Source organism: Salminus brasiliensis, chromosome 1, assembly GCF_030463535.1.
Source record: "Salminus brasiliensis chromosome 1, fSalBra1.hap2, whole genome shotgun sequence".
Taxonomy (NCBI): Eukaryota; Metazoa; Chordata; class Actinopteri; order Characiformes; family Bryconidae; genus Salminus; species Salminus brasiliensis.
In genome coordinates, this window is record NC_132878.1 from 29,709,928 (window position 1) to 29,716,801 (window position 6,874).

A 6,874-nucleotide genomic window follows, 5' to 3' on the forward strand; every position below is an offset into this window, starting at 1 on the left:
AACACACACTCACACACACACGTGTATTAGGGGCAGTGAGTACACACACACACCCAGGAATCGAACCCACAACCCTGTTATCGATAACCCGGCGCTCTAACTGCTGAGCCATGAAACATTTCTTTAATGACCTGAAAATTTCTAAAATGACCTGAAGCAAATGTTTGGGCACCCTCCATGGTAAATATTTGCACCTCTGAATGATATTTGATGTTTGCCCAGAAATTTTTGATATTTCATTGAGTCAGTTTTTCGCTCCACCAGTGAAACATTCCCCCTGCCACTGACTGCAACACAAGTGCAAAGCATGATCCATCCAACAGTTAATCAGATTATATTCCTAATTCTACAGGACGTTTTTAGGCATCAATTATTTACATTTTAGAGCCCTAGGCAGCTGCTTAGAGAAGACATTTGCTGCTGATTGTTAAGATTAAGGGGAAAGATATTTTATAAGGCTTTAAAAATGTCCAGCACCTGTCCTATCCTAACAACAGGTGTGAACAAGCCCTAGCCCTAACAAGCTACTAAAGCTCTGAGACCTTGGTGAAAGTTATCAGAGCTCTTGTGCTGCTCACTGCATGATGCATGTTGATATCATTTATTACATATGTAATCTATAACACGTATACATCTCATTTTTAACCTAGTTTGATACGGTGCCGGATGCAACCAGCTCCCCCAACAGTGTCACGCTGAAAGGCTTCACCATGCACCTTGAGGTGAGAGGAAAAGTCATTTTACACCGTGCACACTTCCTCTTTCCTGTTTTACTCAAAAGACATGTTCACCAGCCATTTGCACTTCACCCACCATACGTACTGACAAGACTAGACAGACATACTCACCATCAGTGTTGGACACAGATGGAATTTGGCTTCCGTCTTTAACCATCCGTGCAGTGAACACACACACACACACACACACACACACACACACATACACAGGAGTGATCAAACACACACTCACAGTGACAGTGAGCCCGGAGTGGTGGGCAGCCATTGCTGCGGCGCCCGGGGAGCAGTGAGGGTGAAGGGCCTTGCTCAAGGGCCCAACAAGGCCAGCTTGCCAAACCCGGTTATTCAACCACATTTGAATACCACATAAAACTACCCTAGCACCTGGAATAACATGATTCTCTTAGCAACTCCCTAGCAACCACCTAAAATACCACAACAACTTAGTAAGCACCTGAAATAACATACAGACCACTTTTCAAAACACCCATTGCTGACCAAAATGTGCAAATGCATACATACATACAAGGTAATAGAATAGGACTCTCTGAAACTCTCTTGATTTTAAAAAAAGAAACAATGAATGAGCATGTGTCCCAAAACTTTTGTCCATATAGCAATACCCCAGCAATACCTAGAAATTGCTAATAAAATCATATCAAATATTCCTTTATTTGTTTACCACTTTTCAACCAAACACACTCACGCTCTCTCTCTCTCTCTCTCACACACACACACACACACATACACATTCAGTGTCGGTCCTGTAAGGTCAAGTTTTATTTCCTTTAGGAAGTGACAGACTCTAAGGTCCTAGACGGTGATGCTTTACCCGAAGGCGAGATGGGGGTCGTAACCGTGTCAACGGTCCACATGTCCACACACAGTCTTTCCCAGAATCCCCTGCGAAGGAGTGTGAGCCAGTTGATTGACAGGAAGGGTGAGGAGGGGGACAATGAGGAGGCATGGGACCCCAACTTCAGAGCCCACGACAGTGGCATGGTGAGACCAACCACAAACAGCAGTGATGACCAGTTGCTTAATCAGTCCAGCTTAGTCAGACCACTGACCACTGGTTCAGTTTATTACCAGGAGAGTGACACTGTGTTTCTACACGTACCCTCATCAAACCTCCAGTTTACCACTGATCACCACACTTTGGTTGGCCAAAGTCTGCTAGCTAAAACTCTGATTTAGCATAGCGTAGCTAACATTAGCCAAAGTCTGATTTAGCAGAGTGTAGCTAACATTAGCCACAGTCTGATTTAGCAGAGTGTAGCTAACATTAGCCAAAGTCTGATTTAGTATAGTGTAGCTAACATTAGCCAAAGTCTGATTTAGCAGAGTGTAGCTAACATTAGCCACAGTCTGATTTAGCATAGTGTAGCTAACATTAGCCAAAGTCTGATTTAGCATAGTGTAGCTAACATTAGCCAAAGTCTGATTTAGCATAGTGTAGCTAACATTGGCCAAAGTCTGATTTAGCATAGTGTAGCTAACATTAGCCAAAGTCTGATTTAGCAGAGTGTAGCTAACATTAGCCACAGTCTGATTTAGCAGAGTGTAGCTAACATTAGCCAAAGTCTGATTTAGTATAGTGTAGCTAACATTAGCCAAAGTCTGATTTAGCAGAGTGTAGCTAACATTAGCCACAGTCTGATTTAGCATAGTGTAGCTAACATTAGCCAAAGTCTGATTTAGCATAGTGTAGCTAACATTGGCCAAAGTCTGATTTAGCATAGTGTAGCTAACATTGGCCAAAGTCTGATTTAGCATAGTGTAGCTAACATTAGCCAAAGTCTGATTTAGCAGAGTGTAGCTAACATTGGCCAAAGTCTGATTTAGCATAGTGTAGCTAACATTAGCCAAAGTCTGATTTAGCATAGTGTAGCTAACATTGGCCAAAGTCTGATTTAGCATAGTGTAGCTAACATTAGCCAAAGTCTGATTTAGCATAGTGTAGCTAACATTAGCCAAAGTCTGATTTAGCATAGTGTAGCTAACATTAGCCAAAGTCTGATTTAGCAGAGTGTAGCTAACATTAGCCAAAGTCTGATTTAGCATAGTGTAGCTAACATTAGCCACAGTCTGATTTAGCATAGTGTAGCTAACATTAGCCAAAGTCTGATTTAGCAGAGTGTAGCTAACATTAGCCAAAGTCTGATTTAGCATAGTGTAGCTAACATTAGCCACAGTCTGATTTAGCATAGTGTAGCTAACATTAGCCAAAGTCTGATTTAGCAGAGTGTAGCTAACATTAGCCAAAGTCTGATTTAGCATAGCGTAGCTAACATTAGCCAAAGTCTGATTTAGCAGAGTGTAGCTAACATTAGCCACAGTCTGATTTAGCATAGTGTAGCTAACATTAGCCACAGTCTGATTTAGTATAGTGTAGCTAACATTAGCCAAAGTCTGATTTAGCATAGCGTAGCTAACATTAGCCAAAGTCTGATTTAGCAGAGTGTAGCTAACATTAGCCAAAGTCTGATTTAGCAGAGTGTAGCTAACATTAGCCAAAGTCTGATTTAGCATAGCGTAGCTAACATTAGCCAAAGTCTGATTTAGCAGAGTGTAGCTAACATTAGCCAAAGTCTGATTTAGCAGAGTGTAGCTAACATTAGCCACAGTCTGATTTAGCATAGCGTAGCTAACATTAGCCAAAGTCTGATTTAGCAGAGTGTAGCTAACATTAGCCAAAGTCTGATTTAGCAGAGTGTAGCTAACATTAGCCACAGTCTGATTTAGCATAGTGTAGCTAACATTAGCCAAAGTCTGATTTAGCATAGTGTAGCTAACATTAGCCAAAGTCTGATTTAGCATAGCGTAGCTAACATTAGCCAGTCTGATTTAGCATAGTGTAGCTAACATTAGCCAAAGTCTGATTTAGCAGAGTGTAGCTAACATTAGCCAAAGTCTGATTTAGCATAGCGTAGCTAACATTAGCCAAAGTCTGATTTAGCAGAGTGTAGCTAACATTAGCCACAGTCTGATTTAGCATAGTGTAGCTAACATTAGCCAAAGTCTGATTTAGCATAGCGTAGCTAACATTAGCCAAAGTCTGATTTAGCAGAGTGTAGCTAACATTAGCCAAAGTCTGATTTAGCAGAGTGTAGCTAACATTAGCCAAAGTCTGATTTAGCATAGCGTAGCTAACATTAGCCACAGTCTGATTTAGCAGAGTGTAGCTAACATTAGCCACAGTCTGATTTAGCATAGCGTAGCTAACATTAGCCAAAGTCTGATTTAGCATAGTGTAGCTAACATTAGCCAAAGTCTGATTTAGCATAGTGTAGCTAACATTAGCCAAAGTCTGATTTAGCAGAGTGTAGCTAACATTAGCCAAACTGATTTAGCAGAGTGTAGCTAACATTAGCCAAAGTCTGATTTAGCATAGCGTAGCTAACATTAGCCAAAGTCTGATTTAGCAGAGTGTAGCTAACATTAGCCAAAGTCTGATTTAGCAGAGTGTAGCTAACATTAGCCAAAGTCTGATTTAGCAGAGTGTAGCTAACATTAGCCACAGTCTGATTTAGCAGAGTGTAGCTAACATTAGCCAAAGTCTGATTTAGTATAGTGTAGCTAACATTAGCCAAAGTCTGATTTAGCAGAGTGTAGCTAACATTAGCCACAGTCTGATTTAGCATAGTGTAGCTAACATTAGCCAAAGTCTGATTTAGCATAGTGTAGCTAACATTAGCCAAAGTCTGATTTAGCATAGTGTAGCTAACATTGGCCAAAGTCTGATTTAGCAGAGTGTAGCTAACATTAGCCAAAGTCTGATTTAGCAGAGTGTAGCTAACATTAGCCAAAGTCTGATTTAGCAGAGTGTAGCTAACATTAGCCAAAGTCTGATTTAGCATAGTGTAGCTAACATTAGCCAAAGTCTGATTTAGCAGAGTGTAGCTAACATTAGCCAAAGTCTGATTTAGCAGAGTGTAGCTAACATTAGCCACAGTCTGATTTAGCAGCACATAGCGCTTCATGGCTCTGTGGAACACTGCCTGTCACTAAACACGTGTGTGTGATCAGCTGTTAAAGCAGCTCGACAGAATAACAGAAGTATAAATGTAGGACTAAATGGACGGGATGCTGAACACACGTGTTTACCACAGCGTTAGATAATGGAGAGTTTCTGAAAACACTGCTTATTTCTGTCAGTGTCTGATTCCTGTCTGATCCCCGTTCACCCACCAGTGCTGCCAACTCCTCAGTGAGGACAGTAGCTGCTGGCTGCCCCACAAGTCGCTAGAAGTCGCGACATGACGTCGTCTCCCTAATTTGCATAATTGTCCATTTGCGTGTATTTGAAGCTGTAAAATAAAGGAATAAAGTTGTGGGAGAGAAAAAACTAAATATTTTAGAACTACAAATGAACTCTAAATAAATTAATTTTTTCTGTTGATTTTTTTTTTGCCTTTTTTTTTAAAAAGGCAAATGACTTTAAGAGGATCTGGGCATGCGCAGTTCATGTGCAGTGTGGCCATGGAGCGCTGTGGGTCTGCCCTGACTGGGAGACTGAGCACTGGGAGGGTTGTGGGACAGGGCTCACGGCAGCGCCCGCTGTTGGAGACAGTAACTGAACAGGATGTGTGTTCACCTCAGAGTCTCCAAAAGTCTCCAGTAACACCAGAAATCAGTCGCTAGATTTGTCTCTTAAGTTGGCAGCACTGTCATCCACTTGCTGCACGGAAAGAGTGTCCACTACTGCGCTAACTCACTCACCAGGTCCTAAGAGCAGCTCCAGTCACAGACACCCTGCTCCCACCAGAAAGAGAGGACCAAGACAGAAGTGTCTTAGGCTGAGCTATTAGCCTGATAATGGAGTTCATACATGGGAAATATACTAGAACTGCTACAGAAGTAGAAAAGTAAGACCACCGCAAACGTGATGATATGATGAAGCCTAAAAGCAAAATGCGGCTGTATGAATTTTTTGTGAGCTTTCATTTTGCTACATGTGGAAAACACATCCTTGAAGACTGATCCATGACTGTGGATGATAATAATAATAATAATAATAATAATAATATAAGTACAAATACATCAAAGATAAGTATTAATAAAATAAATAATAAAATATCAACACTTTAGCCTCCATTTGTGGGTAGTGTTTTTTAAATCTAGAAAATCACCATATTATTCTGTATTTTTGTAAACATATTTAAAGCTTATGTCATGATTTAGGCATGCAGTTAGCACCAGGCTAGTTACCCTAAGTGCTTCTGTTTAAAAGCTAAAGCAGCACTGAATACCTCTCAGCTGATCAACTACATTTAGGGTAAGCAGGGCTAGTTAGTGCTCTTATGAACTGTCATAAGAAACCTGTCCATGCTTTCCTCCCTTCCTCTCTCTCTCTTTCTCTCTCTCTCAATCTCTCAGTTTGATGAGGAGTTTGTGGACACCATTAAAGGCTTCAGCACAGTGAGGAAAGAACACACCATGTTTACCGACACCAACCTGTGACCTGCTGCATAGAGGCCCTCTGACCTCCCAGAGCCTGTGGCCCTCTCAGGGTGGGATGGAGGGAGAGAGAGAGAGAGAGACCTGGACCTCCAACTGGAGTGCCAGGAAGCTGAGGCTGAGGGGTTGGAACTGGCTGCTGGATACTGGCGGCCTCCTGTGGATTCTGAGGGACCAACAACATGTTTTTTTAAAGGACAGAGAAAGGAACGAGCGTAAATTCTTTTGGTGGTCCATTTTACCCCAAGGGTGCTGAAAACACCAGTGTTACACTAAATCAGGGTCCATGCTAGCCGGGTTTACAAGATATGAGCCGTATAACCAGACAGCATAGTGGATGGTAATAGTACATACGGCTGGTAAATATAGGGGGTATAAGAGTTAATGGTAAATGTATGTAAACTAATGATTAATTGCTGCATAACAATGAGTTTAAAGCCTGTAGTGAACAGAGAGTTGTCTGTCTGTTACAGTCACCAACAATAAACCCCTTTTTGGTGGTGAGTGATGTCAGTGGTTCATTCAGCGCAGTGCCTGAAGTGGAAAGTAAAGGAAACACTGAGGCTGAGATTTAGTCAAGTCCACACAGTGTGGAATATTAACTGTGATCAAGTGTATTAATATTAGTTTATGTACTTCGCCCACTGTATCAGTTCTGCTGCTGATTTCACTGTATG